Here is an 11,723-nt window from a genome sequence, read left to right as displayed (position 1 = left end):
TCAGACTTGAAGTTGACCGCGTCCTGCCACCAACAGACACAGAAACTCAGCGCTTGAACACAAGGATGGATCTCACACAATTTGGGACAGGACTCCGCAGCCACTCCTTGATGTTTCTCTAAGATGACCGCTACCATCCCTCATCTCTCATGATCCTCTCCTGTCTTAATGAGCACTTACNTTTTATTTTTTATTTTTACTTATTTTTTAAATTTAAGTTCAATTAGTCAACATATAGTACATCACTAGTTTCAGATGGCATGTTCAATAATTCATTAGTTGCATGTAACACCCAGTGCTCATTACATCATGTGCCTCATTAATGCCCATCAACCACTTACCCCATCTCCCCTACCCCCTCCCCTCCAGCAACCCTCAGTTTGTTTCCTATAGCTAAGAGCCTCTCATGGTTTTTCTCCCTCTCTGATGACTTCCATTCAGTTTTCCAAACGCAGAGACAGAGTGGTGGTGACACAAGAAAGGGATTTATTACAGTGAGGCTAACACTGGGATGACCATAGACTAATGTCTTCAAAGACTGTCTCCAAAGAGGTGAAAATATTTCCAGGTTTATGTAAGGAAAATGAGGACAAAGTTCATTGAGTATGGGCGGGTGGGCAGTGAAGGTCAAGTCGTCATTGCCTTAGGTTAATCATGGGTGGGATCTTCCTGGCTCAGGGCAGTCCTTTTTGCTTGAGGTGTAGTTTTGGTTCCCATCAGGGGGTCTTTGTCTGAGTTAAGAGATAAGCTGGAAAGAAGAACGAAAATCACTTAGAAAGTTTGAGGTCAAAATGGAGGTGGCTGAAGTCCACTCTCACTCCTACATTTCCCAGCTGGAGCCCTCTAAAAACACCGGTCAAAGACAGATGAACAAGAGAAAAACGAACACAAGCTTAATAACACGCGCATCATACGTGGACACATGAAAGCGCCCAGCAATGAGTAACCGAAGCAGGGGTTCCAGCTTGGGCTTCCATCCCATCATAGGCTAAGCAAAGGGAATTGGGTTTGGAGCTTCTTGATGGGAGAGGCAAATTATGGAAAGGTAGCCAGGAAGCCTGGTAAAGGAGGGTAGTTTAGTATAGTTGGTTATACAGATCTTACTTTCTCCACTGATAAAATTTGTTAACAGTTTTCCTCTTCCTGGACTGGGAAAGAGGATACCTTTTACAAACGGAAATTTCCTTTATAAATGCAAATTCCCTTTACAGGAGGAAAATCAGTCCCTGTTTTTAGAGTTTTCCTTGCATCTGCTGGTTCTCAATGGCTTTTAAGCTGGAAAGGATCCATTGCCAGAGAGGCATATTTTGGGGTGACATATTCTGGTACAGTTCAGTGTTTCCGTGACGACTCTAGGAACTTCATATAAGGAGTCATATAACGGTTGCACTTTTGTGACCAATCTATTTCCTTAAGCACGATATCCTCAAAATTCATCCATACTTCAGCCTGTGTCACTTTCCTTCCTTTTCAAGGGTGAATTTTATTCTATGTGTACATCGCGTTTTGTTTATCCCTCGGTCATCGGTGGGCGCTTGGGTTGCTTTCCCCTTCTGGCTACTGTGAATAATGCTGCTATGAACGCAAGCGTACAAGAATCCATGTGTACAAGAATCTGAACGGTTCTTTCAGGTGTACACCCGGAAGTGGAGTTGTGGGACCGTCTGGGAAGTCTATATTTGAGTTGTGAGGTACCGTCCTGATTTCCACAGCGGTTGTACCACTTTGCATTCCCATCAACTGTGCACAAGCGTTCCCAAAATACCATTTTCAACCTTAAAAAAATAAAATCTTTAGAAAAGCTTTGAGAAGAGTATAAAGAATGTGCATATTTCCTTGACCCACATTCCCCCGTGGTTAGCATTTTACCACATTTGCTCCATTAGTCTTTCTCTTTACTTCCAGACTGTATGTGTTCCCACCCAGTGTCCATCATCCCTAAACACTTCCCTGGAGGGCGCACTCCTCCCTAAAGCTAGAGCACTCTCCCACATGCCCAGGCACAAGCCTCCCAACCGGGAAATCAGCATCTGTGCAGCATTGTCTGAGCCCCAGACCCCATTCTCATCTCACTGGTGCATTTCTTCTTGTCTTTTTCTGGTCCAGAATCAGGATCACATCTTGCACTTAGCTGTCATGTGTCCTTAGTTTCCTTCTGTCTGGAACATCCTCAGTTTCCCCGCTCTTGACTGTATTAGTTCACTCGCACGATAATAACCAAGCTGCACACTTGAATAACAACGTTTTCCTTGCAGTTCCGGAAGCCAGAAATCTGAAATCAAGGTGTTGGCGGAGTGGGTTTCTTCTGAGGCCTTTCCCCTCGGTGTACAGGTGGTTGTCTTCTCCTCGAGCTTCCTCTGGGTGAGTCTGTGTTTGCTCTTCTTTTTTTTTTTTTTTTAAAGATTTATTTATTTATTTATTAGACAGAGAGAGACAGCCAGTGAGAGAGGGAACACAAGCAGGGGGAGTGGGAGAGGAAGAAGCAGGCTCCCAGCGGAGGAGCCTGATGCGGGGCTTGATCCCAGGACTCTGGGATCACGCCCTGAGCCGAAGGCAGACGCTTAACGACTGCGCCACCCAGGCGCCCCTGTGTTTGCTCTTCTTATAAGGACCTCAGTCAGATTGGATGAGGACCCATCCTAATAACCTCATCGTTGCCTAATTAGCTCTTTGAAGACCCTGTCTTCAAACCACCACATTTTCTGGTACTGGAGGCTAGGACTTCAATATGGATTTTTGGGGGGATGCAATTCAGCTCGTAACAGTGTCTTTGAGAGGCTTAAAAAGTACAGGCCTGAAATAGATCTTAAAAGTTCTCATCACAAGAAAAAAATATATAACTGTGTGAGGGGATGGAAATGAACTAAACATTGTAGTAATCATGTTGCAATATATACATATGTCAAATCATTATGTTGTACGCCTTAAACTAAAACAATATTATATGCCAATTACATCTCCATAGTAATAATAAAAAAATATCCATTCTCCACTGTGTAGGATGATGCTCACTTGGTTCTCTCTGATGTTTTTCATGGCTAGACTCAGTCTACAAATTCTGGGTGGAAATATCATTCTTCTTAGAGGTCACCTCAACCCACTTGTATGATGCTAATATGTATGAAATGGCCAAGTTGGTGTCTGCCAGTTCCTCCATGGTAAAGTCACTGTTTTGCACTTTGTGTTTGTTTAGTGTTTGGGGAGAGATATTTAATAGTCTGTCAATATCCTATTGTTTATCAACTCCTCTGTGGACCTTCCTTAGCAGCCAATTAGACTCCTGTTGCTGTGAAGAGAAGGAAGGAAAAGTGGAGAGAGAGGAGGTAGGAGGGGAAAGGAAGTGAAGAGCATTTTACGATACCGAAGTAGGAATAGTTGCAGGTGAGGATCAACGACTTCCATTTCTTTCCACTTTCTTACATTTCTTATAGCATTGCCTTAGTTTGCTGTAGCAATGCTTACACAGATTTTTAAAAAGTGTGTTCCAAAGACATATTTAATTGAATAAAATCTTACTAGCAATGATAATTCCAACTGATTTTATTTTATTTTTTTGAGAGTTTACTGTGTGCTGAGGTTTCCCTCGGCGTTGGCACTTCAATCCTCGTGACCATTGGATGGGTGGTATTGTTGCGATGCCCAATGTCCGTCTTACAAATAAGGAAACTGAAGTCCAGATGGATTGGATAGCTCATTCCAGGTCTCGCTGCTGGTAAGCTACCTTGGAATTTTCAGGACTAAACCCTGTAACAGTCATCTTTACCTCTACTGGTATTTGGTTAGAATGCAGCCACTCAGATCTAGCATGGCAGAGTTCCACAGTGCCGCATGCCAAAGGGTGAGCTCAGTTCTAAACTTAGAGTCAAGTGATGGAGGGGTTTCCAAAATTGGAGAATGAGTTTTCCATCTCCTATCATAGTTAGAATTCTCGAAATGTTTTTTTCCTTGCTGTTGTTTTTCGCTTTCCAATTTTGTTTTTCACTCACTTAGCTAGCTGAAAAAGAAGATTGCATTTTCTTTTAAAGAGAGTGAGCCGAATAGTCAGAATAAAACTCAGCAGTGGCCAGAGAAAGAGGGAACACTATGAACACAAAATAAAGTTTATAGCAAGGAGGTCTGGGCGTGAGTGCAGAGCCCAGCATGCTCATGGACCACAGGGTCAACGTGTCAGACCAGCCTCATTTTTCTACCTAAAAAAAGGAAGAGAGCAGACATCTCTTGAAGCTGGCTAATGCTGAGCTAGGGGCTTTGCACACTTGCAACAACCATGTGAAGTCAGCATTTTTGTCCTCATTTCCCTGGTGAGAAAACCAAGACTCAGAGATCTCAAATAGTTGGCCCCAGATTATACAGGTGGTGAGTATTTCAGCCCATATTGTCTGGCATTCTCCAGTGTGTTTTTATATTTTATTTCATGATGACTACTTTTAGCTGAGTGATACCCCACCAAGGTTTGAGAAATGTATTTCTCAACTCCCCAGAACCCATTGCCAATATCTCCTGTGATCTGATCATAAAGTAGAGGGTTAGAGACCAAAAGACTATATAAGGAGATACCTACAAGTGAGGACACTGAAGTCCTCCTGGGATGGGAACCTAGGCTTTACTCCCAGCAGTACAACTTTGGGAATGCTTCTTGATGCATGTTTTCATCAGTGTCTTCATCATAAAACAGGGATGACAATAGTTGCCTCTCAAAGTTGAGAGAATTAGATGAGGTGATACATATAAAATGCTTGGGGCGCCTGGGTGACTCAGTGGGTTAAGCATCTGTCTTTGGCTCAGGTCATGATCCCAGGGTCCTGGGATCAAGTCCCACATTGGGCTTCTTGTTCAATGGGGAGTCTGCTTCTCCCTCTTCCTCTGCCCCTCCCCCACCCCACTCATGCTCTCTTTCTCAAATAAATAAATAAATAAAATCTTTTTAAAAATGCTTACGACATGCAAATGGTAAGTGTTTAATAGAAGTTAGTTATTATTAATATGTATTATAAATAAACGGTCTGCCCAAAGAATGTGGATTAAATTATCAATATGAACCTGGAATATTCTTTTTAGAGGGTTACAGAATTCTACTCTAAGCCGTATACAATTCAACAGTGGAAAAGTGACCCAAGTGAGGGTGTGAATGATGTACACACTCAAATTTAGGGTGAAACTTCCTAGCTGGGAGGAGTAGCAAATACACTGGGTGAGAGTTAGACCCCAAAAGCCTGGACAGTAGATGGATAGCTGCATTAAGAAACCACCACAACTCAGGGGCTTGAACTAACACTTATTGTCAGCTGACCTCAGCTCGAGGATGGGGTCCTTAGACTGGGGCAGCTGTGTCCCACGTGACTCTCATTCTCTTGGGGCCAGCAGTCACCCTGGACAGAGCCACCTCACAGTGATAGCAGAAGCGGGAGCACGCAAGCCTTGTCACAGGACCACTTTGCAAGACACTGTTGTTCTCAGATCATGAACACTCCATTGACCAAAGCCAATTGCATGGCTAAACTGAGGGTTGGAGAATGACACCAAGCCCACAAGGTAAGGGCACTACAAAGTTACGTGGTAAAAGGTACAAAGAACACTAAAGAATTGGGACCATTTGTGCAATCTAATACAGGTTGAATCCAATGAGATGAATTTTATCATGGATAAATTTAAGGTTTTTAACTTGGGTTCAAATTTTATCCCAGGAAGACAAGCCTAAACAGTAGCATCTGTAGGAAAGATGTAATTGCCAGCATGTTTCCTATAGATAGATAAGGTGACAACACAATTAATCATCCAAAGTTGGGCAGTTATGAGTAAAAAGGGGCATTATTAATAATTTAGTCAGGACAATAAACAGAATTTGGCACTGCCCTGGATAAAACAGGGCCCATGATCTCTGTATGTTTAGCTTAACGTACGTATACAAAAGTCAAAAAACACTAGGTACGCTGGGCTGAATTACCAGATGTATGATATTCAGACTGATGAAGAAAATAACTCTGCTCTCTTTTGTGCTGGTCAGATCTGGAGCGTTATATTCAGATCTGAACTTTAACACTTTAAAATTGATTGTTGTATTGGTTGGGTTTCTCCAGAGAAACTGAACCAATAGGGTGGATATGGATATTTATTTATTATAGGAAACGCCTGATTGGATTATGGAGGCTGAAAAGTTCTGCTATCTGCAGTTGGGAGCTGGAGAATCAGGAAAGCCAGTGGTGGAATTTATACTGAGTCTGAGGGCCTCAAGAGCAGGGGACCCATAGGGTGAGTCCAGGCCTTAGACTGAAGGCTGGAGAACCAAGAACACTAATGTCTGAGGGCAAGATAAGATGACTGTTTGCGGAGAGCAAATTCAACCTTCCTCTGCCTTTATTCTCCTCAGGCCCTCAGTGAATTGGATGATGCCCATCTACATTGGTGAGAGCGTCTTCTTTGCTCAGACTATCAGTTCAAATGCTCATCTCTTCTTCACCTTCACGCACACGCAGAGATGTTTTGCCAGCTTATCTGGGCATCCCTCAGCCTGGACAAGTGGACACGTAAATTTAAGAGAAGAGAAATGAGAATGGGGAGGACCGTAGAAACCTTGTCAAATTAACCTTGATTGAAGTAAAGGGAACTATTTCTCTAGAAATAGTGGCAGACATCATATCTGTGTTCAAATATATGAATATATATATATGAAGGTGTATTACAGAAATTAGATGTGCAGTATGATTTCATAGGCTAGACCTTAGACCAATGGTTCTATGGAAAGCATACTGACATTTGAAACAGGAAACCACCTCTTGCCACTACTTACCAATTCTCTGACTTTGGATAAGCCACGCAACTTCTCTGAGCCTCAAATTCCTCATTTGTAAAGAAGCTATATAATATCAATAATAATAACTCAGTCCCACAGAGGATTAAATGAGAGTTTATTGGTGATTGGACTTTGCAGATTGTATTGCTGTACAACTTTGGTGTGATAATAGGGGCATCAGATTTCTGTTCAATTTATGAAGAAGGTCTCAAGAGTCAGAATAGCTGCCTTTGGAGGTGATGAGACTTTCTAAGCTGGTTGAAGTTCACTGGGAATCTCCGGCAAGGATATTGTAGAGAGGTTTCAAGTAATGCATGAATCCTCAACCAGATCATGATGAAAGTTCCTCTCATCCCAGGGAGTCTGTGATTCTGTTGAAGAGAAAGCATTTTGTACATGCTGATCTAATCTGTGGCCTGGCATGGACATTCAGGACATTAGAGTGAATAGTTTTAAAAAGGGCTGTAATTTTATCATCCTGGCAACATTTTGTGTTATTAGTGTCAATAATCCTCTTATGAAGGCCTGCCTTATGATAGAAAAACACCCATTGTCCTGACATTCTGCCTGAAATGTTACCTTTGTTTCCAAGACACATCTCAGGCACTAAATGTAAGCAAGAGAAGTAGGTTGGATGAACATTGTGGTGAAGTGAAGCCAACGCAACCCATTCAAAGAGGTGCACCTGCTTCCCAGCCGCGGCTACATGTTGACCATTGGCCATTTGAGAATATGGGTCATGTGTTCTCAGGTCTTCCAGTTGTTAAGAGAAGCCAGAAATCTGGACTGTAAGTGAAATCTTCCAACTTTTAAATGTTGGCAATTTTTTTTAATGTTGAAACTGTTTATTAAACACTGTGCTGGCCAAAGATATAAAGAACAAACGGAACTAGGGGAATAGTAGAAAGAATGATCAAACCTCTGAGTAAGGCCACTTGGAAAATGTCCTTATATATATTTTTTATGCCACCATTAAGACCACATTTATTGTAGATACATCACACATGTCATTTAATCTCATTAACTTGGTGAGGAAGGCTTTAATAATACAGGACACATTTAACCTTGATGAAATGCATAATACGTCAGTAATATCGTATTATGGATGAGGAGACCAAAATGTAGAGCAGGGAGGAAGCTGCTCAGGGTCAGGGAGAAAGGACCTGAACCCAAGTCTGAGATTCCATTCTATTCTGTTCACTAGACCTTTTTCTTTCTTCTTCCTCCAGCAAAACGAGATAATTTTACTTGTAAATTGCTTGAAATGTAATTAAATGCCTTTACATGCTGTATCTCACATTTTCTCAGAACTAACCTTTGAATTAGGTGGACTCATGATCATTTCTAAATAATATTAAATAAACACTAAAACTTGAAGTCCCTTACATCATCGGGGGTTTAGTTATGTCATAGCGCCATCCATTCCCAGAAAAAGAAAAGGCAAAGCACTCAGAGAAAGGCTGCTTCACATTCAGAGATGACCCTGTTTTTTGAACTATACCTGTGGGTTTCTCTCTTGTATGTATGTGGTAATATTGGTGTAATTTTGTCAAATGATTGGTGTGAGATTAGAGGTTCGGAGCTACAAAGACAAGCTGTCCTATATGTTGAGAAAGGAAAGCTACAGAAGATTTTGGAAGTTACCATGTGGGTAAAACTTGTGTGAGGAAAGGTGATAAACTTTCTTTTCCTAAACAATTTCCAAATGTACAAAGAGCAGCATTTATTATATTTTGAAACAGAGAAGGGAGCCTGGATTCTTCACAGCTTGCCCAACGGTTTACTATGTAATCGATGTCAATCCATGAACTGATACCATTTCAACTTTTCTTGTAAAAGACAATTGTGGCCTGTTATATTCTTTTAGTCTTTCTATTTAAAAAATGTATATATAGGGTTTGGGTACATGTGTTGTTTCTGTGTGCCTAACACGTTCATCTCCATCTGGTCTTCACAAAGGTCTTTATTCCAGAATTTCTTGTCCCATGACTAAGACCAGGCTAGAGTGGGGCTATGGCTGATTATTCTGAGTTAGAATAGCATGGGGAATCTGAAAATACCCACTGTGCCCTCATAAAAACATGTGTAATGAGTTCAGTTAGGAAAATGGTATTCAAGGAATTTTCAGAGGCATGCTAGATTTCTCCATGCTAAATTCTGCTAACTAAGCTGGTTGAGTGTTGCCACTCAGGAAGGTAAAAAGATTTTTTTTTAAGATTTTATTTATTTATTCAACAGAGATAGAGACAGCCAGCGAGAGAGGGAACACAAGCAGGGGGAGTGGGAGAGGAAGAAGCAGGCTCATAGCGGAGGAGCCTGATGTGGGGCTCGATCCCATAACGCCGGGATCACACCCTGAGCCCAAGGCAGACGCTTAACCGCTGTGCCACCCAGGCGCCCCAGGTAAAAAGATTTTTAAAAGAATATTGGAGCCCTTCCAGAATCATTTGGGCAGCCAAAGCGTGGGTTTCTTAGCACCTATGGAATAATTTTAATAGTGTCAACAGTCAACTTCCTTGTCATTCAGATTTCTTATTGTATCCATACTATGAAATGTGATTTAGCCATTAAAACCTATATATTTAAAGCATGTGTAATAACTTGGAGAAATATTTTAGAATAGTCAATACAAAAATGTCAATTCAAATTTAAATTATTTGAGTAGGGTGTCTTTCTGTTGCCAGTATCACTGATTCTAACTTAGATAAAAGGGGTTTTAAGTCTGTTCCAGAAATCTCAAGAGAATCAAAATACTGGAATCAAGGACAGATAGATCTCTTGGAAATTGAATCTGCAAGATCACTGAGCATAAGCTCCTTTCTTGGGCTACTGGATTCTCCACTTGAGCCTTCTCCTTGCGTTCCTGTTCTGTATTTCTCTCTCTATCATGCCAACCTCCTCTTCTTAAAGATGTTTTTTGTTGTCTTAGGACTTCAGTGTGCACATAGCTCAAAGTGTTTTTCTTAGCTTCTATTATATCTTGTATCTGTTCATCTCAGCTTCATTTCTCATTGGCTTCAGCTCTTGGTCTCTCAGTTTCAAATTCCTAGACTGATTGGCTCATCCTGTCTTTTCGAGTCAGACCACAGCTCAAAGGTCCTTAATCAGTCTAAGAACAGGCTACACTGGAATCTGGTAGCCAGAGAGCTCAGGTCACTTTGGCATAAGGTATGTCCACTTAGGCTGGAGGAGTCCTAGGTGAGAAGCATTGTAAATGTGTCTAGAACTTAAACACTATGTAGAAATATGTATGGCTGGAAAATAGAGTTAGGGAAAGAAACCAAAAATATGAACAGTAGGTGTTTCTGGAAAGTGATTTCACAAGATTCCTTTCTCTTCATTTAGAAAGTGGCCTTTTTAAAAAGGTAGTAATAGGTTTACACATTGGTTCTTAAAATTATGATCAACAAGAAAACCAAACAGATGCTAGAGAAAGTGCCATGGAGAGCTAGATATCAAGACAAGAAGAGAGGGTCCTAGAAGAGTGACACTTAAATTATAACTGTGTTCCCATCATGCTATGGAAAAATCCTTCTCTCTCTGCTTACCTATAAACACCCATTACTGATATCTTCATGTGACTTAGTTTATCCATCATTAGTTTAGCGTTTTCCATTAAAGAAAGTAGTACAAAGTTCCGGAATAACTCCAACTTGGCCTGGACCAAATTTGGTTGGAGGAAGAGAATAATCAACCGTTTGGTCTGGAATACAGAGTTTGACCAGAGGTTGCAAGCTTGGCTGGAGTACCACCAACCATACAGTAGCCCACTTATCCATGGGGGGTATGTCCCAAGACCCCCAGCAGATGCTTAAAACCGTAGATGATACCAAACCCTATATATACTATTTTTTTCTTACACGTCCATACATGCCTATGATAAAGTTTAATTTATAAACTAGGCACAGTAAAAAATTAACAATGATAACTCATAAATAATAAAATAGAACAATCGTAACAATATAGTGTAATCAAGTTATATGGATGTAGTCTCTCTTTCTCAAAATATCTTATTGTAGTGTACTCCCCCTTCTTCTTGTGATGATGTGAAATGATAAAATGTCTATATGATGAGATGAAGTGAAATAGATGACAGGCATTGTGACACAGTGTTAGGCTACTGTTGACCCTCTGACCACAAGTCACAGGAAGATCGTCTGCTTCCGGACTGTGGTTGACTGCAGGTGACTGAAATCAAGGAAGGCTAAGGTATGGATAAGGGGGGAGCCTACTGTGTGCTGGTGTTTCACAACTAGCTTCCTGAAGGCCCTCGTTTGTAGCATCTGCCTATTTTCATGTTGTAAACACTTCCACTATGGTTAATTTCAAGCTACCAGTGTGATATCACTGGACACAGGACTGGGAGGAGATACCCATGACTACCTCCAGCATCCATGGGGCTGCTGCAGTGGGGCCCTGGACCATGCATAGAAGAGCAAAAAGGCACGAGTTTACCAGAACAATGACGTGAGGAGGTTCCTCTAAATGCAGCCTGGGTGCCTCTCCCTCCAAGGCCTTCTCCATGTGTGTTATTCTATCTTAATCAATTAGGACATCAGACACAAAATCTAATTGGGTGATGTAGCATCCTATTTGGTAACTGTAGACTTTCATGAGTGATCGAAATAATTAGGTAAGGGGATGAGTCAAGTGTAGGTCCAAGAATGTGGGCTTCCTGAACACCCTTTCTATGAGGTGTAGAGTCCATCTTCGTGTGACTCAGCCTGGTGGTCAAGGTCTTAAAAAAATAGGCCTGGATGTGTGAGGCCTCTGAGCTCAGGCTCAGCTCATATCTCCTTCGTTATGCACCCTCAGCAAGCGGAAGAGTTACGTCCAGAATTGTTGGATTGCCTTCTTACTGGGTAAGCATCTTTTAATCCTGAGAAAGTTGTAAATGAGACAGAGAAATATTTAAGGGGATGAAATCCATCAA

The 11,723-nt window shown here is 41.4% G+C and overlaps 1 long non-coding RNA gene across 3 annotated transcripts; it reads left to right on the top strand.

Annotated features, from left to right (window-relative positions):
• Positions 1-1,986: 1,986 nt before the first annotated feature.
• Positions 1,987-9,047, top strand: LOC117803064. Of its 3 annotated transcripts, none has more exons than XR_004626670.1 (6): positions 1,987-2,361; positions 3,043-3,158; positions 3,266-3,381; positions 3,559-3,712; positions 5,365-5,532; positions 6,123-9,047. It is a non-coding gene; the product is annotated as an uncharacterized LOC117803064 (long non-coding RNA). The 3 variants fall into 3 exon arrangements; XR_004626669.1 differs by having other exon boundaries at positions 5,362-5,532; XR_004626668.1 differs by lacking the exon at positions 5,365-5,532.
• The last annotated feature ends 2,676 nt before the right edge of the window (positions 9,048-11,723 follow it).

Source organism: Ailuropoda melanoleuca, chromosome 7, assembly GCF_002007445.2.
Source record: "Ailuropoda melanoleuca isolate Jingjing chromosome 7, ASM200744v2, whole genome shotgun sequence".
NCBI classification, from domain to species: Eukaryota; Metazoa; Chordata; class Mammalia; order Carnivora; family Ursidae; genus Ailuropoda; species Ailuropoda melanoleuca.
Note: the sequence above shows the minus strand (reverse complement) of the source record. Positions and strands in the feature narration are given on the sequence as shown.